General features: G+C 47.3%; 1 long non-coding RNA gene across 1 annotated transcript; it reads left to right on the top strand.

The window, feature by feature from the left end:
- The first annotated feature begins 631 nt into the window (after positions 1-631).
- Positions 632-19268, top strand: LOC142467692 (uncharacterized). Its single transcript, XR_012788475.1, has 4 exons — positions 632-966; positions 1053-1131; positions 6391-6603; positions 18646-19268. It is a non-coding gene; the product is annotated as an uncharacterized LOC142467692 (long non-coding RNA).
- The last annotated feature ends 7841 nt before the right edge of the window (positions 19269-27109 follow it).

Here is a 27109-nt window from a genome sequence, read left to right as displayed (position 1 = left end):
AGGGCTAGCACCTGCAGCCAACCTCGTGAGCTATATAGTCAGGCTTCTGAGAACACACAGAGGCTCATTCTGGTCTCAGCCAGGGAGGAGACAGGAGCCAAGTGGTTATATTGCTGTATAGAAACCCTTGTATGTATATCCTTATGTTAAGAAGTGTGTCCTCAGCTTATTGAGAGGTATTAAGAAAGTGGACAATAAAATACTTGACACTGCCTGCTGGCATAAGGACTAATTATTAAACACACTAGGGAAGTTTGTTACACTTGCCCAAGGTCACAAGGAGCTGAAACCAGGATCTGATCTAGGGTCCCATGCTACAAACTCTGCGTTGTTTGTAGAGTCCGTGCCTTCACTCGCTGAGCCCCTCCTGCAGCCGTTATTATCAATTGTACTCCTGCTTTTGCAGGTGCCGTTCCCACTGCTCCTGTATGTATTGCACTGAGAAGAGGTTAACACATAGTATGTGTGTGCTCATGTTCTGAAAATGTCCTAAAATAGAGGCAGCAAGTCTAGACAGGTTGTGGGCTCCAAGGGTGTGTCCTGTGTCTCACTATACTGTACTTATTGCCAGAGTTTATCTTGTTTCTTAGATCCGTGCAAAACTACAGAAATATCAAGTCTAACTGTTCCCAGTACCACGTCACGTGAGATTCCACGCGCAGGAACACTTTGTGTACCGCGGTCCAGAGGGTGGGGGAGGGTGTCTGAAAAGAGCACCTGTGCCCCAAAGGAGGAGGGGTCTGAATGGCATGTCTGCACCCTGGAGGGGAGAGGGGTCGAAAAGGGTGCCTGTATCCCGAGGGAGGAGGCGTGCCTGTGTCCTAAGGGAGGGGGGGAGGTCTTCTGCTGCATTATGATCTGTCTTCTCCCCTCCCACTACAATCAAGCACTCACTCACCAGATACGGCAGCCGCACAAAGCATGGGAAGGCCCCCGGGCCGCAGTTGTCTGGCTCATCAGAGACAGGTAGAAAAGCCTCCTGCTTTGTTTTTAAGTAATGTTGTTAATTTCATGCAATGTTCCCCTGCCATTGTTTCATCCTTGTTTTGCAGATTCTCCACGTCAACACCTTGTTCATATAGAAATGACATCACATGCAGTGACACAGAACATCAGTATCGGATAATTAAGGTAACAACTGCCTTTTAGGTATCTTTTAAGCATGCATGCACATTAATTTGATTGATTTGAAATATATACAGTATGCGTTCCATCCAGTGGGCATAGACTGCGCATGCACAGTAATTGAATGGAACCCATATGCATTCCATTCAGTTGGCATATAAGACACATGCACACAACATTTTCTGGAATGCATATGTAGCCCCTTTTCCCCGTGACTAAGGGAACTGCGCATGCTGCCATTACCTGTGGCTCACAGAAGGCCTAAGCCTCCGCCGTTTAGAGCCTGGGGTATGCTTTTGTTCTTCTTGATACAGTGCCTCCACCTGGGAGGGATGCTTGCTCTGCAGGATAACCCCTCACATGAACTAATATAATAATAGTAATACACACCACACAGGTATAGTTTACCAGTTTACTCACACACACTAATAACACGCTATAATCAACCATCCCACAATGCAATGGACCCAATACACTGTCCACAGCCCGGTCATATCCCCCAAAGTACTGAGGTGCCCTGGGCACCTAACCACCCGGTGTCCACAGAGCCAAGCCCACCCAAAGTGTGTGGAGTAGCGCTACCCCTGTCTATGGCCGTTGGTGCACCTGGGTACCTTCCTGGTCTTAGGCCAGACCAGGCCGAATGAAATGATGGATCCGCAGAACTGCAACATGATCCCTCGACACGGTGTCCAGCTGATCCTTTCCATCCAGACGGCGTCCGCCTCTTGAGGGAGCTCCAGCTGGCGGGTGGCCCTTAAAGTCTCTGATAATGTGCCTGTGGTCTAGTCCCAGACCTCACATACCGCGTGGCACCCTGTCACCGGTGTGCTAATACTGCTGGTGCTATTGGGGGAAATGTCCCTATCTATGGGCCTTCTCTGTAGCACCACAAACTAGACGGGGCTCAGGGGCCTAGCTGGGGTCTGCAGGGGATATCTGGCCAGTTAAGGGCCTCTGGCACCATGAACACATTCTCACCCCTTGCCGTCCTTCTCCCGACTGACGCGGGACTCTCCTTTGCACAAAACTCCACTCCTGCTCCTAGCGTGGATGCCTTAGCCCTATTAACTCTCCTACCCCACATAGTTAGCAGCCCTGAGACTGCTGGGACCTGTAGCCCCGTGCAGTGCCACCTGTAATGGCCGTTCTATTGCGCATGCGCGAGTATCGCACTGCACATGCGCGAGCAGTCAACATGGCGGCGCCCTGAATACTCGGGTCGCCAAGAGCTCCGGCACTCAGAGCTTGTTGGGTCTCTGTGTGTTTAATAACTTTGTGCAGCTGGTCTCAGCTGTTTTGGGAGGTTAGTGGCCCCTCCCCCCCCCTGTTTAAGCTCGCCCCTCCCCACTTTCCAAGTTGGCAGGTCAGCTGTATTTTGCTGGGTTACCACAGATCCAATGCAGATCATTCTTCCTGTAATTATACAGGTAAATAAGAATTTTAATTCAGGTAGTGTTAGGACCTGCTAACGGCCATGCCTTGAAGTGGCAGCAGCCTTCAGACGCTTTTGCCAAAGGGTTAAACTAAATGACCCTTTTTCAAGAGACTATATAGTTATTGCACTGTGTATTTTTGTCACATTGGAAGTAGATCTGGGCATCTTTGTTTGTTTTTTGTTGTATAAATGTAGATGAGAAAAAGTCTAAAATACAAGAACATTTTTAATACACGGCGTGGTTTGAGACACCACCCTAGCTAGAAACCCCCCAATAAAAATGTAAACATTACTTAGTCCAAACAGAGATCTGAGAGACAGGGAGAAACCAGACAAGACTGCTCACAGTCACCACAACACAGTGTTTATAGAGTGTGTCAATATATCAGACTGCTGCAATGCAAATAACAACAAATAGAGAAATAGAATGTACACCATATGAATAAAGAAAGATTTTTTTTGGTGACAATTGAAGCAGACAAGCTGACTGTGTTCGAGAGCAGACGACGTGCGAACCCAGGTGACTTACCAGGAGTAGAACAATTAAAGATGTGTTATAAACTGGTTGACAATAAACCGTAAGACTATTTCACAATAAAATTGTTATGTTAATAAAATAAAACAAAAAAAGGAAGTTACAAAATGTGAAAATACTGCAGCAAAATGGAAAAGGTTGACAATAAGCATGCTTTATTATGTAAGAATTGAGTCTGTAACTTGTACAAGATTGTAAAACTTTCAATAAAAAAAGAGTAAAAAAAACAATTGTAATGTAAACCGGGTAAATAGGATATCTTGCCAAAGAGCTTACAATCTAATTGTATGATGGGAGATATATACAGTAGAAGCAGTAGTCATAACTATAACACTGTGTATGTTGTTTTCCATCCCCATCATTCTTTGAGAACAAAGCTGTACAAAAAGAATGTACATCCTAAAGAATTTAACTTGGGGCAAAGTTAAAAGAAGTCAAAAGATTCAGTCTAAATGCTTCGTCTCATATTGCCAAAATGCAGAGATTTAACTAATTAAATGACTTGACTATTACATACACTGCCCTTTTATGATTCAGTAGATGTCTGGGGGCAAAACAGATCTATTTATAGTTCTGTAGCCCTAACGTTGCATCTAAATGAGAAATGCAGCAATCTAGAATATCTGAGGACATCCTGCCTTCTGTGTTTCAACTCATTTTGAGTTATGACGTGACTCATAATATTTGCAGGAATACATTTTCCTTATTCTTTTTTTTGTGCTGCCAGAGATTAATATGAATTGGTTAAATATCTTTTGCCCATGAAGCCTTAGCATTGGAATTTCCAGTTCATTACTTTACAGCAGAAAGGCTATGGCTGTGATGTATGGAAATAAAATAACTGAGTTTGTCAGACTAAAGAGAACTTTTTATTGCTGGACCTTTTCCAAAATGCACTGTTCAAATCCTGTTATAATATATTTACAACCTGGCTATTGCACTGCCATAGTAAATTAGTATATTGATGGAACTCTTAAAGGAACGCAGATTTATGTTTTGCAACGTTTAACCTGTAAGTGAAAATACAAATTGAAATACACAGGTAGTTGTCCGATTACCTGTTTAACCTTTATAGGCACTATAAGGCTGCGGTCCCAGTAATGTCTGTGACACGCGCGCCCGGCGGGTGGGGGGGCGGCGCGTGTCACAGCGCTAACCGCGATCTGCGGTCTGACAGGGAGAGGGGAGCTTGCGACGGGAGGGGGCGTGGTCGGGGATTTGCGGGGGCGTGGCCATTACGTCACGCGGCTGGTTCGCCCTCATTGGGTGAACCGCCGGTGGGGGCGTGGCCACGCCTCCGTCGCTAGGAGTAAACTCAATTTTATTGAGTTTGGAAAAACCCTGCCGCACGGCCGGCTGCACCTTCTGCGTGACGGTGCGTAGTGGGCCCAGCCCCATTGAGGGGCGGTGCTTACACGCACAGTGCACGCCGCGCCGTGCGCACAGGGTGTACTGGGACCGCAGCCTAAGGAGGCACAGGGTGGGATCGTATGAGGCACAGGGTGGGATCGTATGAAGCACTCATGCCAGATGCTGGAAATAGAAGGGGCGGGGGCTCTCCTTTTGGTCAGCCCAATCACCCTCTATAAACTAGCAAGGGGTAAAGGTTAAAAAAGGTTTCAAAGTCAAATTTCCCAGAATAAACCTCCTACAGGCTCGCGTTTACTTTGGTGCTAGGTGGATGTGGCTTTGTAATGGTTCTTGGAAGGTAAAAGAGCAGTGTGTGAGTGCATGTTCTGTATGAAGTCTTTATATGTGAGATGGTTTGATTACATCCATCTAAACTTCTACTTCAATGGGGACCTGATCATATAACAATTGTATTCGCACAGTCTGCTTGCAGACACTATCAAACTTCTGCAAAGTTGAGACACATTTGTATATTTTTAGCTTTGGTAAGAGCACACGTAACCTCCTGTGTAGGTCTCTATGCACAAAATTATTATCTTTGTTGCAAGATTGTGCTATTAAAAGCAACATCCAATGTAAATGAATTTTGCTTCAAAACCCAGTGTGTGCACAAAGCAGGCTTAGAATTAAGCTGCTACTACGACATACATCTTGCTACTTCATATATACTTTGTGATCTAATGGCATCCTAGACCGCAAATTACACGTCTATTTCGAGCTTTGGGATGAATGTAAATGAATATTTTCCGTTCCGGAGACACATGTATTGCAGGGCTAGGACCAAAGCTGCCTTGGGATGGTAGATCTGGACTGTCCCTCTCCCCCACACCCAAAGACCCAGCCAATAAAGTACACTCACCACTTAATGGGGTTTAATTGCCACGGTATTTATTTATAACCACTACACTACTTCTAACTTGTGGTCAGATTATACCACCCATGGGTTGTCCATCACCACATTTGTCAAAGCCCACCCATCGTATCGGCCAGGCAGAACATGCCACACTGGAAGGGCATCACCAGACCAGCCGCCCTAGACACAGCCTGGGAAGGCCTAACCCACTGCAGTATCCAAACTCCTGCGGATTCATCCATCAGGGTACAATCTGCCCACCAAAGGTGAGACAAAAACTTTCTTCGACCCGCCACCACTTGGAGAGCCCTGCCCAGGCCGTTTAATATATATTTAAGCCCCTATTAAATATATTCAGTGCTATTTCATTTAAAGGATGCCATTGTCCCTATATATGCAAGACCCTTTCACATCCAGATTCACTTGTAACCTTACCAAATTACCCAACAAGAGCGAATACCCTCCTACAAAGCATGATTCTACCTATCCTCTTTACTTTCCTCAACCTCCAGTCTTGCTGCCTCTGCAGCTGCCACGATACTAAATGCTGAAAAAAAACAAAAAAGTGAATGGACACCAAGACTTGCCCCAGCACACCCGTCCCTCTCATGTGCCCCCTTACCGCTCAACGCTCTGCATACCTGACCTGGGACAAACAATGGGTATTGGCACATGCATCACCCTTCCTTCATCCACAGGTCCCACCAACACTGACAGGAGGTTTCAGCCTGCTGAGAGACCAATCCTCCAGCTGGCAAGATCACCTGCAATAAAATCTCTCCCCCCCCAAAAACAGACACAGAAGGAAGAGACCCCAATAAAATGCTCCCACCTGCCCCAGAAACACCTGGACTAAGGGACTCCCCAGAACTCCCTGAACATCAGGGGCCCTTTACTCCCCAGAATTCTCTAACTCTGTGAATGGTACCTCCTTCTGTTGGCCCTAGCACGTCTGACCTTCCTCCAGCTGGCCTGGCGGGGCCACAATACTTGGGACCACTGTATCTTCAACCTATGCCTTGATTACAGGTGCTGGATGACATGGTATGTGACCATCTACTGTGGCCCACAGCCACCCTGCCCTGAACTGCTCTACACTTCCCTGGCAACACGCAGCAAACCTGCTTCTGCCCGTGGCCCCCATGCCAACTTCTCCAGAGCTGGCTGTCTCTCCCCAACACTGTCTTGTGGCTCTGCTCAGCCCGTGGGCAGCATGCCACCGACGGAGCACAACTTCAGCAGGTAGGTCCGTATACTACTGTATGTGCTGCTCCCCCCACTTGCACCGCTCCTTACCCTGTTCCAGTTACAGCTTAACCCTTGGCTCTCCGCACCTCTGTTTGTAGTCAGGGGCTTGACACCCCTCCCCCCCATACCTCACTTCCCTTAAAATGTCCAGTGGGTTCCTAGAGTGCAGTGAGATTTATTGCAGATCCTTAATTATCATAAAAGGTGTGTGACTGTGTCTCAGGTCACTTATTCATATTCCCCCATACATGTATATTCATGCTGTTTTGCTGCAAACATTTACAATTTTTGCCAGATTTACTGTATGCGAGTATGAATATATAAGATTTACAGGCAGCTCAGCATCCATTCGCTGATTGAAATGCGGAGAAGTGTGAACAAATTTGCTTAGCCTACATTCTGCTCAAACTCTGACAAATGTTCCCCCAAAAATTCACAAGAACTTTTTCACCTTAAAAGTTTGGGCGCAGTTCCACATTTTCGATCTGAAGTTTCCATCGAATTCTGTCATTTTTAATTTCGCCAGTGAAGAATCTACCATGAAATACGAGATTTTGATGAGAGGACGAAAATCCACATCTCAGGCTGTGGAGACGTTTAGAAAAACTTGATTTTCCTTAATTAAAAAAAAAATGCAGATTTTGCAAAGTTCAAAAGTGTTGCCAAAAGTTTACACAACTCTAGCTCTCTCACAGGTGCTATAACAGCAGGTGGTACTGTGGGTATCCTTGCATACACAGAAGGGGAAATCCTCACTGTCATGTTAGTCAGTAATTATCATCATTCCGTGATTGCTGAGGCAGAAAGTGTACATTCAGCACTCTTGCTCCATACAGCACACTTCCTCACACTTTATCTTGATATTATTGATAAGATGACAGATAGTCACACTGGGCAGTACTGCTGCTCATCATGGAAATTACCATCACTAGCGGCCTGCATACAGTTCAGCTTAAGCCAGCAGACTCCCAACTCCCATCCTACCACCAGTATTAATACCAACGTGAACGCCAATAGCCTAATTGTATGGCATTTGCAGTAAGAGAATGTGAAGTATATTTGCTGAAGAGGGTACTTTTCCCATCAGATATTCCAGTGCATAATAAATTGCTAAAGCTTGGTGATATTGATTGAGTGTTGATGACCTTGGAAAAGTCCAAAACATCCGTTTCCCTAAAGTTTCACGCACCTCTAATCACTATACCTGTCATTAGACCATCCACTTAAAGCATCTACTTGTTGTTTCTTTGTGACTGGGGACTTGCTAAGCATTATACACAGTCAATGCCTCTTGACCGCAGCCGTTAATAAATAGTTATAGTGCGCAAACAATGGCACTTCTATGTTTGCCTTCTTGGAGCTTTCCACGTCGGTTTTTGGCTCCATGGCTATACTCTTTAGCCAATAATTTAGTTAGGTCAATATTGAAAATGTACACAACATTATGTTTATTCCATTTGCAGCTATATTCCCATGTTCATGGCTACTTAAAAATGGAACCACCAGAAACAATTATTATTATTATTATTATTATTATTATTATTATTAGGGAGATGTGTGCTTATACGTCGGTTTTCTTCTGCTATTATTGTCACTCATTGTGTTCTGTATGATGTGTAAGAAGTACAACCAGCAGTTCTTCTTGGCTCCCCTTTTAATATATATTTATAGGTGGGAAGCAGAGGGTCCCGGAGCTTGATCACGTTAATTTATGCTCCCGGGACCCCCTGATTTCTTACTTACCAGAGAAAGTGCCGCCCGTTACTTCCTGGCAGGGTCGGCTGGGATATTTGCGGGACTCGGTGTAGTGACATGTGCCGGGCCTTATACCTTCTCCGGCGGCATCTGCTCCTGCAGCCTCCCGTCATCATGGTGCCGTGACGTCAAATGGTGTTGCGTTGCCATGAAAACGTGACATCACCGCGCCATGATTGTCATAGCAACATGACGCCACACGGCGTCGTAGCATCCCATGACGTCCCATTGTTATGGTAACACAAAGCCATTTGACATCGCAGAGCCATGATGATAGGAGGCTGCAGAAGGAGCTGCCGCCAGGAGAAGGTAAAAGAGGCCCCGCGCTCTCCCCCGGCATTCAGATTAATTGTTGTGGGGAAGAGTGCGGAGTCTCTGTAATCGCGGGGCTCGGTGCACAGGCACAGACAACACCGCCATCAAGCCGGCCCTACTTCCTGGTATTTAAATCTTCCACATCACGTGGGCCAATAGGAAGATGCAATGGCATTGTGGCTTCCACTGGCCAGCGTAAGGCTAAGGCCCCGCTCCCAGAGTCAGCGCGCCCGCACTGCAGACAGGCGGTGCGCTGACATACACAGACCGCGATATGCGGTCTGTAGGGAGCCGGAGGTGGGCGGGAGTGGGAGGTTTGACAGGGAGGGGGGGTGTGGCTTGAGCGGAGGGACCCGCTACTATCCCCCCCCCTCCCTCCACGGACTCGGGCTGGAGCTGCTGATGGTAAGTATTAAACACACACACGCAGGCACTCATACATACACACACACACACACACACAGGCACTCACGCACTCATACACACACACACACAGACAGAGTCAGGCACTCACGCACTCATACACACATACACAGACAGAGGCAGGCACTCACGCACTCAGACACACACACACAGTCAGGCACGCACGCACTCAGACACACACACAGACAGGCACTCACGCTTTTCACTCCACACTCCTCCCCACTCCCCGAAGCCTCTCCTCCTCCCGAAGCCTCCCCTCCCCATTGGCTCACAGCCACACCACGTGACGCGTCAACGCTAGACATCACCATTTTCTTGTGTCCCCTAGCGGCTGAAGCGCCACAGCGTGTAGTGCTCTGTGCCGCCAGGGGGGACCGGGACCGGCTCAGCAGGATTCCCCTGCTGGTGGGGAACTCGCGACATGGCCGCCCGCGCCAACGAGCGCAGCGGGACCGAGGCCTAACGCAGGAGAGTTCACCACCATTTTGTTTCCCCTGCTGGAGATGCTATCAGCAGCCCCCCCCTCTGGTAAGTAACTCAGAAACTAGGGGGTCCCCGGAGTTGAAATGAACGGGGTTCAGCTCCAGAGATGCCCTATTTCCTAAATACTTTCTAAAAGGAGAACAAGAAACAATACATTGTAATAATATAATTAACCACAAAGTTCATTTAGTTCAGGGATAGGCAAATCCAGTCCTCAAGGGCTCCCAACAGGTCAGGTTTCCGGGATATCCCTGCTTCAGCACAGGTGGCTCAACCACGAAGACTGAGCCACTGATTGAGCCACCTGTGCTGAAGCAGGGATATCCCGGAAACCTACCCTGCTGGTAGCCCTTGAGGACTGGAGTTGCCCACCCCTGCTGTAGATTGTTTTAGGTGCAGGTTTTATCAGTTAGACTTGTATATTTTCGTGATAAAGGCGAGAGTCTCTTGCTGCAATCTCTCTCAGTATGTAAATGTCTTTATCTCGCTGCTGTCGGGTTTTCCGCCCCACACTTATTTAGAATTTCATTTGCGTTTCCGTCTCCCAGCGATTTTATAGCTTCCCCTCACACCAAGTTCTTCCTTCCCGGGCCAGGAGACTTGCCCCAAAAACCGGTGCCGAGGAAAGTCAGCCTATCTGCTGTTCTGTTTCATCGGAGTATTAAAAGCAGCAGGTTTTAACATGAAACATTAGCCTTTAGCCATCATTTCTACTACAGTATATTTCATTTCACTTCTTTGCCCCTGCAGGGGCCTGGGATGGGCCTGCGAGGTGCAGCTCGGGGCTGGAGAGACCCTTCTGTGCGCTAAGGGGTTAAGAACCAAATATGTGCGCTATGCATAATAAAAACAAGATGCAGCCGCTGAATAAAATGATTAGCTGAGTTTAGGAAGCGGACATTCTTATTAGCGGAATGGTTTGTGGTTTGTCAGGCTTCATTAACCCCTCGGCACCCAGAAGGGACCTGCACTGTATGGCAATCGCTGCAGAATATTCCATGTTTATGGTGGCTTTCTATATATCCCTGACGCCTTGCACTACGTCCAGGATATTTGGTTGCGGGCGTTTTGCCGCGACCAAGTCGCCGCCGCCACTCACCTCGCCACAGGGACGTTTCGCCGCCAAGGTAAATCCCTAACTTTACCGTTAAAATCCCTAATCTTAAACCCTAAAACTAACGCTGCCCCCTACCCTAAAATCCTTAACCCTTTACCCAAAACCCCTTACCCTAATCCGAGATGGGCGTGACCAAATCTCAGGTGCCGTTGCACTATATATCAGCTCCTGTAAACAAACACGCACGCCTTCTGTACATTCGTTTAAATGGGATATAATTATGTATGATGTTCACTCAAGTGACGTATCGTAATTCAGCATAGTTACAGCCCTACCTGCGGTCATCGTCCCCCATAACAATACCAGTAAGATACTCTCAAAGCCCTAATCCCAAAAATGTCATTTTTTTCCCCCTTTCATTTTACCGGACCCGAGCCGCTCTGTGATCCCCCGAAATATTTGTGCCCGTGAGAGACAAAAAACCCACAAATATAGCTACAGGAATACTAATAGAAGTAATAAGCCTCTGATTGAGCCACTTGTGCTGAAGCTGTGATATTCTGAAAACCTGACCTGTTGGAGGGGGCGGGGGGGGGGGCTTGAGGACTGAGTTGAACTCCCCTGGTTTAGAGTGTATGATTAGCTCCTGTAGACTGAGCACTTGTATAAGAATGCTGTGAGTTGGATTCCCCTGACTTTTCCACCGATCACCGCCGTGAGCAGTGATCCCAAACCCACGATCGCTCGCAGTGGTTTGAACGTTTACCAAATACACATCGATGTATTTGCACTCAAATGGGAAAGCAAACTTCCATCGTCACTGGCAAAAAAGCATTTGCATTCGTAAATCAGAAAGCTAATATGCAGAAGCTGGCAACTGAACTGCAATGGCCTCACCACCAATGTCCCGAGAATAAATGAGGTAAGGTAATCACTGCTCACAGATTATTGCATTTGTTCTTCAGGAGGCTTGCCACCTAGCCACCCAGCTACCAAGCCACCCAGCCACCAAGCCACCCAGCCACCTAGTCACCCAGCCACCTAGTCACCCAGCCACCTAGTCACCTAGCAAAACCTGGTGGGAAAACAAGTCTCCTGGAGAAATGTCAGTGCAGAGAAAATAGTGGATGCCCTCTCTGTAACTTATACAGACTCCATGGCTTTTTCACTGGGGAATCTCTTCATTTCCTCTTCAGAAAAGTTTAAAAAGTGCCCCAGAACACTATTTTCTCGGACACATCAATTTCGAGGGAATATAAAGAAAGAACTTGGTGTTAAAAGGCCCATCAGCTCCTCTTCACTGGAGGAAGGAGCCTGGCCCCGAGACCAGGCTTTCCCCAAGCTTCTCTTCAGGGCAGACAAACCCAAGGGTTATGGAAATAAGGAAAAAATGGTGGTGCACGGCACAAACACTTAAGGGCTTGATTGTAGGATGTGGTAAACAAATCAATATATTAAAAAAATGCCATGAAATAAAAATAGAAGGCAAAAAATTCTCCAACGCATTTCACATCCACGTTGGCACTTTGTCAAAGACCCAAGTTAGCTCCCACAGACATAACTTCAATGGACTCTTATTCCCCTTCCTCCCCCTCTTCTGGAACCGCTTTCAGATATTGTCATAACAACCGTCATGTCTCTTTTGGTTTGAGGGGGATTCTCCCAAAAAGAGGCTATGCACGGGGTTTGGTCTAAGACGGAATCACGCCTTCACATAAATCTAGTTAAATGGTTTGCAACATGATATACACCAAGGGTCGCAGGTGAGACCCTTCAAATCCTAAAAAGATTGCACATAATATATTGTCATAGCCCCTCTCTATAACTCCTATTGCCCCGCATAACTGCTCTGAATATAACTCCTCCTATTGTTCCATATAACCGCTCTATATATCTCCCCCTATTGCCCCATATAACTCCTCCTATTGCCCATATAATCTCTCCCTATACCTCCTGCTATTGCCCCATGTAACATCTCCCACTCTCTCTGATTATCATTATCTCTCTGTGATGATTTCTCTCTCCTCGTGATGATCTATTTCCCCCTCTCTGTGCGTGCTGATCTCTCACTGTTCCCACCCTCTCACTTTCACTATTCCCGCCCTCTCTCTCTCTCACTATTCCTCCACCCCTTTCTCTCACTGTTCATCCCCCATATCTCCCTCATCACCTCTCACTCTCCCCCACCTCACCTCTCCCACTTTCTATCTCCCCCACCTCTCTCTGTCATTCTCTGGCCCACTCTCTGGTAGCCCTGCCCCTTGTAGCTCCGATCCCGTGGAATCATGAGACTGGCTTAACGTTAAAAGGGAGGACAGGACCAGGGAGAGGAGGAGGCTGTGGGTCTGCAGGTGAAGTCACTGCAGTCCATATACGGCCCATGTGCCGCGTGTTGCCCACCAGTGTCCTAGTTCCTCAGAAATACCACAACATAAAGGTATTGATTCAAATGGACAACAGAACAGCAGTGTCCTACATAAGCAAGATGGAAGGTACTCACTCCAGAGCCCTCTACAGCGAGCCTCTGGCCATCTGGTCCAGAGCGCTGGCCAAGCAAAACTATCTCGCAGCAAAGTTTGTTCTGGGAAAGACCAACAAAATAGCAGATAGACTATCTCATCAGAAGTTAACCTTCAGCATATTATCTCTCAGGAGGGATCACTTCCTTTTAGTTGAGGAGACATTAGGAAAGATAGATGTAGACCTGTTTGCCACCCCATCCTCTGCACAAATCCTGAGGTGTGTTCAAAGGTCTGAACCAAAAGGGCTTTAGAGTTCCCATGGATGAACCTGAAACTGCCATACACATGTCCTCCCCCATCCCTTCTCCCAAGGGTATAACACGAAATCAGTATCAACCAGGTGAAAGCCTTTGTACTAATATACCCAGTATGGCCATCCATGCCATGATTTCCCTTATTTTGCCTTCTTCCCAAAGGCCCCACTCTTCAATTAGAGATCATCCTCAATTGCTTTCAGGGGACAGAGGACCTTCTACAGAAGGTCTCACAGTCCACATGGATGGTGGCATGTTTGAGAGTTTAGCAGGGCAGTCCCTTTCTTCAATTGCTCAACATCTTATTAACTCCCCAGTAAGACCTTGCACTAGAAAAAGGTATAATGTGAACATTCAGGATGTCAAGGGGAGATCTATGGCAGGAGTGAATCCTAGTGACCGGAAAAGCAGGCAGTAAGCGAAGGTGTAGTCGGGGTCACAGGCAGGGGTCCAGGGCAGGCGGCAACGAAGCGCAGATGGGGACATGAGCAGATGTCGGAGGCAGGTAGCAAATAGGTGGAGTCGGGGTCACAGGCAGAGGTCGCAGCGAGGAAGCAAGGACAGGACTGGGGCATGGGGACAGGACTAGGACAAGGGAACAGGAACACGGCACAACAACAGCAGGGACCAAGAAGGTGCAGGAGGAACCAGTATAAACAAGCATCTGGCTGCAGGAACAGGAATCTTATAAAGGCAGACAGAGAGGATAAGATTACAGAGTGAGAGGAACCGTAGAGAGGTATCTCAGCAAGGACAAGATTCAGCAGCACTCCCGGTGGAGGTGCATGGGTACTGCAGACCAGGACTTAAGGAAAAACCTGAGGCTTGTATTACATTAACCGCGTGCGTCAATGAGAAATACCTGTCTCCCTATGACAGTGTATCTAGTACAGACGCGCGCGCACGGCAGAGAGCGTTGGCGTGGCAGCTGTGTGGAAATACAAAGAAATTTGTCTTTTCGAGCGGCTGCCATGCCACGTGACACTGTGAGCCAATCACAGTGAGGCAGGGAAAAAAACACCCTTGTGACGTCATGGCCACGCCTCCTAGTCGAGCACGTCAGCGGACTATACACACAACGCTTGTGCCACGTGCACGCGCAACTTCATGCACGCACGCACTTTCTATAATACAGACCTGACACAGGAGTTCAAATGTTGGCATAACTCCAGTAAACCAAAAACCCAGCTAGAGCGAACCAAGGCGGTTTTTGGATTTCCTGGCACATACGTTTCAAGAGGATTTGCCGACTTCCATGCTCAGGTCATATGGCGTGGCCTTAAGCACCCCAATACCGGGCTTACAGACTCAGATGTGCAACATTATCTAGACAAAAGTGTTGTTGTTATAGCTGCTATATATGACTGGCTTCCAGGGAGTATGATTACTTGGTGTAAAAAAAAATGTGAGACTCTTTTTCTCCCTATGTCCATTAAAATGATTACCGGTATGTTGTGTTTCTTGGACCACAAAAAAATATCTTCCTCTTCCTTTTTGTTTGCTAACTCTCCGAATAGTCACTCAAATAGCCTTAACAACGACTGTATTCACATGTATTCCTCATGCCTCGGGGGAGCAATCCCTAGTCTGGATCGAGCAGAGGGCAGAATATGTGAGAACACAAACAATACAGAGCAGTTTTTACACGAAAGCATTAAAACTTAACAGAAATAATAGCAGATACTGTAAAAGCTCCTCATCCCCAAGGCTGTAACATTTTGTAAGCTTTCTTTTTTTTTTTTTTTTATAACCGTGGACTTCCGCTGATCAAACTTTATCTAAATTCCAGTGGTTATCAAGCAAGGAACACAACAGATAACCGTTTCTCTGCAGACATAAAAGCTGACCCTGAGCACACATTCTATTTCCTGCCTTGCTCTTTCCACTATGAACAGACTGTCAGTATTCATTTGAATCCGCAACAACTGTTAACCATGGCTACAAAATGCAAACGGTAATAAAATAATCATTCTCGGCCGTGCACGGATGTCTGCTGTAACCAGCTGTACGTTAATTAAATGTTTTAAGCTTTGCTACCCACTATATGAACATATCCAATATCGTAATTTTTTTCCCCTTCCTATAGAAATGACCGCCCTTATATTTGTATACGTTTATTAAAGATGAATTCCACGCTGCTTGCTTTTAAAAAAATTATTTTACTTGAACCGGGAGCTTCTCGTGGGGGTCCGCAATGTCTGGGGGGACCCCGCGGTTCCTGTGTTCCGGCAGCGGATAAAATATGTGCCTGTTGGATCTAAAATGGAGGTGGGGTCATGACCTTACAGACATATTTGTAGTCCAGTGACCAAATGTATAGGGGGAGGGGGGGTTGTGTCAAACATCCCGTTTTAAACCAGCCGTCCAAGTCGCCGTTTTTTATTTTTTCCCCCTTTAATATGTGCATCAATACAATCCACACAATAATAAGTAATTAGCTAAGTTGCCGATTGATCCGTTCTCCTGTGATCGATCGGCAAAGATTCGGCTCGGGAGTTCACTAAATGGCTGTCAGTGCAGCACAAGAGGACCAAAGATGCAAAGTTCTGTGGGGAAGACCATGTGACCAGGCAGTCACTAGATACAATTTGTGCACTGCTAGTGAGAGGGCAGGGCTCATAAAGGGGTGTGCCAGAGCCTGTTTCTGAAGAGGAAGGGGATGTGACTTTGTAAATGGTTGCTATAGAAACAAAAAAAATGCTTGTTACATTATAATATATTCAAAATGTCAGAGTTTTTTTTTTAAATACTACAAGTATTTTCTCATAGTACAGAACGTATTGAATTAAATACACACACATGTAGGATATTGCTCTACTGCAGCTTTAAGATCCATGACATTTTAGTATTATGGCATCCAGAACTTTATTATTGCAATCACTAACGCCGCTATTATGGCACGTGAGAAGTCAAACTCTGTACAATCTCAGTGGAACATCCTATAAGCTCCGAGGTCGCCAATCCGTGCGGTCTGACACGGAAGTCCCATTGAAGTCAATGTCAGACTCGGAGCGCACGGATTGTCAATCTCGCAGTTTGTAGAATACACCCCCTCATATTGGTGCATACAAATGTGTCGCAACCAGAATCAAATCTTCACTTCTCCAGGACAAATACGACTGCCACAAATTGGAATTACATTGCTTGACAGGGGTTTTTTGTGGCCTTATTTTGAACGTTATTCTTTGACAAAGGGCTTTGCACGAAACGCGTCAGAGTGCTCTTTTGGCCCCCTTTTTGCACGAAACGCGTCAGAGTGCTCTTTTGGCCCCCTTTTTGCACGAAACGCGTCAGAGTGCTCTTTTGGCCCCCTTTTTGCACGAAACGCGTCAGAGTGCTCTTTTGGCCCCCCTTTTTGCACGAAACGCGTCAGAGTGCTCTTTTGGCCCCCCTTTTTGCACGAAACGTGTCAGAGTGCTCTTTTGGCCCCCCTTTTTTTTTTGTCTCTCTATGTCACTCCGGAATAAATTGGATCTATTTTATCCTTGGTGTGCCGTTTCTCTGTTTTTCCCTATTGCTGTGCTCCACTTATCCCGCCTGCGAGGATCGTTCTATGGTTATTTTGAACGTTGCCACACTTTAATTTTTCTCAGTCAACTAGTACAGGGGTGCGCAAAGTTCTCGAGCTGCAGCCCCCCCTGCCGGTCGCCGCCGCGTTTGCGCCCCCCTCTCCTAAGACTTGGCGTCAAATGACGTCACGGGTCATGTCCCGTCACGTGACCCCGCCGCGTAATTTGCGCGTTACCATGGCGACGCATGACGTCACATGACGCCGCATTGCCACCGAAGACCGTGCAGAGACCAGGTAAGAAAGACTTACAGAGGCCTCACTGCCTCCCCCGGCATTTAAATGAAATGCAGTGGGGAAGAGCGCGGGGCCCCTGTAACCGCAGCGCCCCCCTAGAAATTCTCACGCCCCCACTTTGCGCACCACTGAACTAGTACAGTGTATTTAAAAAAGGGGAACATTTGAGTAACATATGCTTCATTCATTAGCCAAAGGAAACAAGTGAAGGTTTAACTAAACATTCTGGCTCATGCAGATATTTTAATAACAAAGTTATTCCTATTCCAACAAATAGCCGTCCCACAGTTAAATTGGTATCTTTATGTTATAAGGCTGCATGCAAAAAGGCCTCAGCTCTGCAAGGTCAGAGTCCCACAATAGCATGAAAGCCCCTCATTCATATCATAGCAAGCACAAGCATACCAGCACAGCCGTCAATAACAATGTAACTACTGTTTCATGTATTTATTTGAAGTGGTAAGACAATGGTTCAATGATTTCAATGACCATCTCTTATATCAGGAGTGGCCAACTCCAGTCCTCAAGGGCCAGCAACAGGTCCTGCTTCAGCATCAGCGGCTCAGTCAAAGACTAGTAAAAACCAAGTCAAGTTTGCATTCTTTAATGCAGGGGAGCGCAAACTTTTGCTGCTGCTCGCCCCTGTCTTGCCTACACTGGTGCTTGACCCCCCCCCCACCTTGGAGCTGCGTCAAATGACACAGCGGGTTCGTGTGACATCATATCACAAGACCCCCGCAGTGTCATATGGCGACGTGTCACACAGCCGTCTGAATCACGGTACGTTGAGAGTTGCTGAGGCCTCACGCGTTCCTTTGGCGTTTAATTTAAATGCCTTGGGGAAGAGCGAGGGGCCTCTGCAACCGCCGCGCCCACCAGAAAAATCTCCCGCACCCCCTGAGGGGCGCACCCCCTAGTTTGCGCACCCTTGCTTTTATACATTGTTTCAATTATATAAGGCAGGAGGGGCCAACTCCAGTCCACAGGGGCCACCAACAGGTCAGGCTTTAAGGATATCCCTGCTTCAGCACAGATGGCTCAATCAGCGGTTCAGTCAAAAACGGAGTCACTGATTGAGCCAGCTGTGCTGAAGCAGAGACTGAAGCACAGGACCGAAGCAGGGACTGATTGAGCCACCTGTGCTGAAGCAGAGACTGAAGCATAGGACTGAAGCAGGAACTGATTGAGCCACCTGTGCTGAAGCTGGGATATCCTTAAAACCTGACCTGTTGAGGGGGTTGAGCCCCCCTGCGGCAGTAGATAGCTGTAGTTCACTAAGGTGTGGAATTGTTAGAACACTGTTAATAACTGTTAGTGATCACACTCCTTTGTCTGATGCAATTATTAGTCAGCTTTAATAAAGACTAACTTCAGGTTGATGTGGCCCTTTAGTTTATCATTATTTGCCTTTTCTTCTTTTAGCTGTACCACTCCAAAGATATCCGCAAACCATTTATAGCATCTGCAAAGTATCAAAAACTGAATCAAAGGAGGAATTTGATGATGAGCAACGATGCCTTGTGCTTTTTATTTCTATGTAGGACATTGTATTAAGATTTTAGGGACAAAATGCACATGTCCTTCATTACGGGAACACTGCCTTCTTATTGATTTACCCTACCTTTTTTCTTATCGATTTATCCGACTTTTTTTTTTTTATTATTATTAACCTCTTATCTAAATTAATATCCATCTGGTAGCCTTCTCTGACAAATTTACGACTTGTGTTATCACCATTATTGCCACTGGATGAAGATGTCAGTACAATTCATGGCCTATCCACATGCTTCAGCACCCCGCCGCCCTCCTTCTCTCAGCCTATTTACATTGCTAACCTGTAACTAGTAAACCACTGGAATCAGTCATGAAATATACACGTTTATATGTTTCCCATTTCATTCAAGTTTCAAACTATTTTTTACTATGTTTTACACTAAAAGACCATTTTATTTATTAGTTATCTATACATGTATATTTAGGCACTGTACCGTGTATAAGTTTCACTGGATGTGCACTGAGCTTTGTCTGTGTTTTATGTTATGTCTTTGGTTTTAAATATAACCTGTAAATAGTAAACCACTGGAATCATTCATGAAATATACACGTTTATATGTTTCACATTTCATTCACGTTTCAAACTAATTTTTATTACCAGCAATAAAGTTATGTTGTCCTCCAAGTTTGAATCTTTTTATCCCAAGATCAACTCTATTGCTGTGTTTATGGTAGTAATAATAATAATAATAACATGTTCTTGTATAGCGCTGCTAGTTTTACGTAGTGCTTTACAGAGACATTTTGCAGACACAGTCCCTGCCCCATAGAGCTTACAATCTATGTTTTTGGTGCCTGAGGCACAGGGAGATAAAGTGACTTGCCCAAGGTCACAACACCGAGAATTGAACAAGGTTCCCGTGCTTCAAATTCAGCGCCAGATTCAGTGTCTATACTCACTGAGCCGCTCCTTCTCCTGGTAATTAAAACAGACTCTATTGTAGTTATCATGAACACAGCAAATAAGAGAACGGATAGAGGGAGTTATGCATCAAAATAAATGAAGGAAGAAGAAGAGGCACTCTCGACCCCAGTTTTCAAATTCCAGTTTCCCAACGCGTTTCGCCCTATATTATGGCTTCATGCATTTTACCCTGAATAGTGCGCACAAAGCATACTGGCCACACTGATTTTATACAACTTTGTTTACACTATAACTGAAATACCATGGTGAAAAAAAGTTTGATCTAGCCAACAATCAAGATTTTCATCTTCTCCACAATGTGTTTATAATAATATACAATGCTATTTAGTGGCAGTAAAGTATCTCATTTCCCCACGGTAAAGTATAAAATACATTTTTTTTTCTATATTAAATAAATACTGTTGCACACACATGGGAGAGGTGAAGGGATAAAAAAAAAATGGTCTATAAAAAAAAAAGATATATCGTATGTCAGTTTGATGTGCTAATAATGTGAAATGTTTCTGGAGGAACTAAATCAAAAAATGAGTGATGATTTTACTAACAGTGAATGTGACAACGATCAATCTTCAGTGTTCCAGAGAACGCAAGAACAATGGTAACACAAATAAATACAAAAATACGACAATGACTTCAACTTTTGCGTTTCATAACAATATGTCCGTGTTGGTAGAAAAAAGCAACACTTAAATGGGTGCATATACATTCCATAGGTAACCAGCAATTGAACATAGGGAAAACAAATTCGGAGTCTCCGGGTGTCTGAAAACCAACTCTCAGATAATCGTGCGACGGAGCGACCAAAAATTTGGAAGCCGGGTAAATTTGATTTTTCAGAGACTGTCGCCATATGTGACTGTCTGAACCAATCAATGACCCCGTCGCTAGCGACGTCGCTGAAAGTTAAATTATAACTTTCACTAGTGGCGACGGCTGACGTCATCGGTCGCGTCGCCGGCGCTATAAGCGCGGCCTTAGAAATAACCGCACCACTATCGCGGTTAGTCAATTCTCAAACAGCCTGGTACTGGTGAAAGTACTCACAAAAGCACGGACCACTAGAAACTCCATCGACGTGCTCCCGCCGAGATACAAAGTACCGGAGAAAGAGCAGATGAGGTCCGCTGCAGATAAAAAAAAATCGGCCTGGTAAGAGGACACACACCAACCAAACACCCCAACACCCACCTCTCTGCCGGTCCGGGAGGGTTCCGTGCTCCATTCACTCCCTTCTCCTGTCAGCGTCGGGATCCAACGTCCGACCAGAGTTGGGGATGGGGGGCCCTGCGTTCCCTCCTCCAGCTCCCCCCTCCGGCCGGATGGAAGTTGGATCCGGGCGCCGACAGTGGGGAGAGGAGAGAGAAGAGGGAGCGCGGGGCCCACGGAGTCGCGGGGCCCAAGGCAAGTGCCTGGCCCCTAAATCCGGCCCTGTGATGAGGTAAAAAGAAGGGAAGAATCCTCTAATAATAAATAATAATACAAATGTGTTTTACTATCGCTACCTCCAGTCTCCCCCCGATTTCGTCTGCAGTGCACAACCTCATCTACTACTCCTCCAAGGTTTTATTAACCCTCGCCCTGCCAGATGGACCCGCAATGCATGGAGATTGTGGTTTCAAATTGTATTGGTTTATTAGTCCCAAGTGATTCTCTAAACCAGGAACCATACATTTTCCATCCTGTTTAATCAGTAAACATCGTTTTTAATATGTCTAACCTATAAACCCAACTATAAAAGTCTAAGGGGTTTATTATATTATTATTTTTTCCGGCTGGAAATTCCCCATTTATTTCAATGGGGAATTTCGTCCGAAAATTACTTGATCATCGGGTTGGGCAGATAGAGAATAAGCCCCTAACCCTGTGAAAACATAACGTGTAACACCTCTAACATACTGGAAATTGGATTGGAGGTTTCACTGATTTGCTCTGGTAGGAATAGTACCAAATATATGTCAACTGAAAGACTCAGCAACAGTGGGTACACATTTGTAAATCCTATAAAGAATATGAAATGGGTTGAAGTACCTCGCACCAAACACTGTTATAGTAGGGGAGTCGTATGGGGGTTGTGTGCTACCAGGGAGATAGACAAAATGTCAGAAAAAAGTGGTTCGTATCTGGAGGGTACTTGCCACTTGCAGAAATCCCTAATATTGGTGCACCAATATAAGGGATTTTTCCTATAAAGAATACACACAATACTAGCGTATGTTGGTTTTCTCAGGTGACTCTAATCACTTTTCTGTGTGATGTGTTTGACTCAGTACTGTTAACTGTGAGAAGCAATGATCTGGCAGAAATTGGTAAAACAAACTCTAAAATTCCCCAGTCAACCAATGTGATGAAAAACAATGTAACAATTTGACATACTGAAATATTTGTGTTTGAATGTGGTTAAAAATAAGACTTAGCTTCCGAGCCAGAGTGCATGCAAAGTGCAAGATCATGGCTAAAAAATGCAGATGTAGGGGAAATGATCTCGTCTCAGTTGTGCTTACTTGGGATGGACAAAAAAAACTGTATATCTGAGTCAGAGGAAGAAGAGAAGAGTCATCTATATTAGCTGTTAAATTGAGCCGTGAGGTTACAATATTTCGTCAGGTTTTCATCCATGAAGAAATATATCATAGGGGATAGACATGACCTGAAATTATACATATTTATAGAAGGAGTTAGTGAACATTTAAAGTAATACACAGGGCATAGTATATATATACCGGTATATTTATTTATCTTGAATAGTTGTTCTCTCTCGATGGGCGAATGCGTCCGACAAACTTTTCTATTTCTTCGCACACCCGCGAAAGTTCGTTCGAACTCTTTGTTATTCAAAAACCGCACAAAACCAATTCCCCCTAAGACTATTTCCGCAGCCAGTTTTTCTTGTTTTGTTTTTAAGCTCGTTGAAGCAAACGTTTTCACTTTTAAGCACATTATTGCTTTAGCTCATTTGAATTTTCACCTAATCAAATGTTCGAACTTTCATTTGATAAAAAAAATTTAACGGAGACTTTTTTTTTTCCGAACTCAGACGAATTCACAAAAAGTCGAACTTACAAAGAAACGCCATTTCAGCAGCGGATTCAAAATTTGGGGGATAAGTCACCCATTTTTTCATCCCATTGACTGATCTCCAACATTTAAAACATTAGTTGTCAGACCTCTGCCCTTCATATATTAACTAACTATATTAATATATATACTAACTCCCAATGGGTTTAAACACGTGTTATTTGACAAGATTTACAATTATGTTGTTGGGTGTGGGCTTGAATACACTGGAACTTTTTGTATACCTAAGAGCTACAGTGGGTTTGAGCTATTTCACACTTGTGGTATTAGTAGGGTTGCCAGGGGGCTTCTCCAAAAATAATGGGCACAATTGTGAAAGGTGCAACATGCTCAAGACACACATGCTTCTCTCCACTCCATACTGTTTCCTCCTCTTCTTAGCACCACCCCCAGGCTCCTGACACCTTGTTCCAATTGGTTGCATTACCCAGCAGCAGCCAATCATGATGGGGCAAGCTGCCCAGGTTACATTATCCAGCAGTAGCCAATCAGGATGGGGGAAGCTGCCCAGGTTACATTACCCAGCAGCAGCCAATCAGGATGGGGGAAGCTGTCCAGCCCTCTAGCCATAGCCCTGCTCTCTCCCTGCTCAGGGAAATCCCACGGCCCCAAACCATCAGGTCACTATGTCCAGAGAGGTAATACCAGTATACACATACATGTCCAGTATTACCTCTAATGTTTTACTGGACAGTGTCCAAATACAGGACAGCCAAGTTCAATAGTGGACACCTGGTAACCCTATATCATTAGTAAATAGGGTATTTGTATATTTTTCTAATACTGTTCCAGCTTTTTTCTATGTGTAGTTTCTTCCCAATGCCCAAAATCTGTACCCATTTGATTTCAAAAGGGTTTCAATAAAAAAAAATGGGGTGGGGAATATTCCATTTAAACCCAAAATATTGAGGCTCTCTTTGCTAGCGTCTTTCTACTTTCTTATGGATTTATACAGTTGTTTTGCTTATTCATTTTGTTTTTGTATGCATTTTCTATCCTGTATTTTATTCTCTCATTCTCTCTCTCTCTCATTCTCTCTCTCTCTCATTCTCTCTCATTCTCTCTCTCTCTCTCTCTCTCTCTCTCTATATATATATATATATATACTAGCTGAGAGCCCCGGCGTTGCCCGGGATGTTTGTGGTGTGGGGGTGGCATTTGGGTGGGGAGTGGTCCACGCGGCCCATGGCAGTGTGCGGTGGTACTGCTGCTGTGGCTGTACTGATGGTGATTGTATCGGTGTGCTGATTTGGGAGGGTTTGTTGCTGATGTGGGGGTGCGGATGTGGGTGTGCCGATGGGGAGGTGCGAAGGTGCCAATGTGTGGGTGCTGATGGTGTTGATGGGGGCTGGGAATGGTGGGGAGCCGAGAATGCCAGTGTGCTGGGGGGGGGGGGGGGCATGGGATACCGGTGTGCTGATGTGGTGGTGCTGGGGATAGTGTATGTGTGTGTATACGTGTGTGTGTGTATATATACACACACGTGTGTGTATACATGTGTGTATACATGTTTGTGTGTGTGTGTGTGTATACATGTTTGTTTGTATACATTGTGTATGTGTACGTGTGTGTGTGTATACATGTGTGTGTGTGTATACACGTGTGTGTGTGTGTATACACGTGTGTGTGTGTGTGTATACACGTGTGTGTGTGTGTACACGTGTGTGTGTGTGTACACGTGTGTGTGTGTGTACACGTGTGTGTGTGTACGTGTGTGTGTGTGTGTACACGTGTGTGTGTGTGTACACGTGTGTGTGTGTACACGTGTGTGTGTACACGTGTGTGTGTGTGTGTACACGTGTGTGTGTGTGTGTGTGTACACGTGTGTGTGTGTACACGTGTGTGTGTGTGTGTACACGTGTGTGTGTGTGTGTATACACGTGTGTGTGTGTGTACACGTGTGTGTGTGTGTACACGTGTGTGTGTGTACACGTGTGTGTGTGTACACGTGTGTGTGTGTGTGTGTGTGTACACGTGTGTGTGTACACGTGTGTGTGTGTACACGTGTGTGTGTGTACACGTGTGTGTGTGTACACGTGTGTGTGTGTGTACACGTGTGTGTGTGTACACGTGTGTGTGTACACGTGTGTGTGTGTGTGTACACGTGTGTGTGTGTGTGTGTACACGTGTGTGTGTGTGTGTACACGTGTGTGTGTGTGTACACGTGTGTGTGTGTGTACACGTGTGTGTGTGTACACGTGTGTGTGTGTGTACACGTGTGTGTGTGTGTGTACACGTGTGTGTGTGTGTGTACACGTGTGTGTGTACACGTGTGTGTGTGTACACGTGTGTGTGTGTGTGTACACGTGTGTGTGTGTACACGTGTGTGTGTGTGTGTACACGTGTGTGTGTGTGTGTACACGTGTGTGTGTGTACACGTGTGTGTGTGTACACGTGTGTGTGTGTGTGTGTGTACACGTGTGTGTGTGTGTGTGTACACGTGCGTGTGTGTCTACGTATACGTGTGTGTACGTGTCTGCGTGTGTCTGCGTGTCTACGTGTGTCTACGTGTGCCTGCGTGTCTACGTGTGCCTGCGTGTCTACGTGTGCCTGCGTGGTCTACGTGTGCCTGCGTGTCTACGTGTGCCTGCGTGTGCCTGCGTGGTCTACGTGTGCCTGCGTGCCTGCGTGTCTACGTGTGCCTGCGTGTCTACGTGTGCCTGCGTGTGTATGTGTACGTGTGTGTGTCTACGCGTGTGTGTCTACATGTGTGTGTATACATGTGCCTACGTGTGTGTGTATATACGTGTGTGTGTACGTGTGTATACGTGTGTGTACGTGTGTGTACGTGTGTAGGGCAGGGAGGGTGGGGGCGAAGGGCAGGGAGGGTGGGGGCGAAGGGCAGGGAGGGTGGGGGCGAAGGGCAGGGAGGGTGGGGGCGAAGGGCAGGGAGGGTGGGGGCGAAGGCAGGGAGCGAAGGGCAGGGAGGGTGGGAGCGAAGGGCAGGGAGGGTGGGAGCGAAGGGCAGGGAGGTGGGGGCGAAGGGCGGGAGCGAAGGGCAGGGACGGGGGGGGTGAAGGGCAGGGACGGGGGGGGGGGGCGAAGGGCAGGGCCGGGGGCGAAGGGCAGGGCCGGGGGCGAAGGGCAGGGCCGGGGGGGGTGAAGCGCTGGGCCGGGGGGGGGGTGAAGGGCAGGGCCGGGGGGGGGGTGAAGGGCAGGGCCGGGGGGTGAAGGGCAGGGCCGGGGGGGTAAAGGGCCAGGGCGGGGGGGGGGTGAAGGGCCAGGGCGGGGGGGGGGTGAAGGGCCAGGGCGGGGGGGGGGTGAAGCGCCGGGCCGGGTGAAGCGCCAGGCCGGGGGGGGGGGGGTGAAGGGCCGGGCCGGGGGTGAAAGATCTCTTCCCGTGCGGTTACTACCTCGCACCGGGCCGCGCTCCTCCTCGGGTTCCTCGGCGGTTCCCCCCGGCGATGCGGAGCTGAGACGCTCAGGTGAGGGGGTGTGATGGGCCGCGGCCCGTGCAGCTCCCGACAGAGACAGCTAGGCCTGAGAGCCGGAGCAGCGCGCGCGGGATGGGGAGCTGGGGGCGCGGCTCTAGGCCTGAAGGTGAGAGCGGCAACAGCGTGCTCTGGGGGGGGGGAGCACCGGTAGAGAGCGGGTGAGCACCGGAGAGAGGGTGCTCTGGGGGGGGGGGAGGGAGGTGCTCTGGGGGTGGGGGAGGGGGGGAGCACCGGGGGAGCGGGTGAGCACCGGGAGAGAGGGTGCTCTGGGGGGGGGAGGGGGGGAGCACCGGGGGAGAGGGTGCTCCGGGAGAGCGGGTGATGTTGAGGTCCCGCGAGTGGTGATAGGGGTAGTTCGTTGTTGCGGGCAGCGGCCAGGAAAGGGGGGGGGCGGACAGAGGGTGAGGAGGGGGGTGAGGGGCTCCGGAGCAGCATCGTGCGGGGATGTTCGGGTGAGTGGGGTGAGGGGCTCCGGAGCAGCATCGTGCGGTGGATGTATGGGTGAGGGGGGTGGGGTAGTTTTGGGTGTGCTCCGGGGATGTTCGGGTGAGGGGGGGGGGGGTGTGATGGAGCATCGTGCGTTGTATGTTCAGCAGCGTGCGTTTGCTGTTGGTGTGAGGGGGGGGGGTGATGGAGCATCGTGCGTTGTATGTTTGGGTGAGGGGGGTGGTGATGGGCTGCAGTAGCGGGAGATCTGTGGCGTGCGTTTGTAGTGTGCATGAGGTTGGGGGGGGTGAGATGGTGGAGGGGGGTGCATGAGGTTGAGGGGGGTGGTGGTGGAGGGGGGTGCATGAGGTTGGGGGGGTGGTGGTGGAGGGGGGTGTTTGTAAGAGGCAGTGCGGTGAGTGTTAGGTGCTTAGAAGCATTCCCAAAGGTCACTGAGGGGTGGGACAATGTG

The sequence above is a fragment of the Ascaphus truei genome, chromosome 16 (genome assembly GCF_040206685.1).
Source record: "Ascaphus truei isolate aAscTru1 chromosome 16, aAscTru1.hap1, whole genome shotgun sequence".
Lineage (NCBI taxonomy): Eukaryota > Metazoa > Chordata > Amphibia > Anura > Ascaphidae > Ascaphus > Ascaphus truei.
The sequence above is the reverse complement of the archived record's forward strand: the minus strand, read 5'-3'. Positions and strand labels throughout refer to the sequence as shown.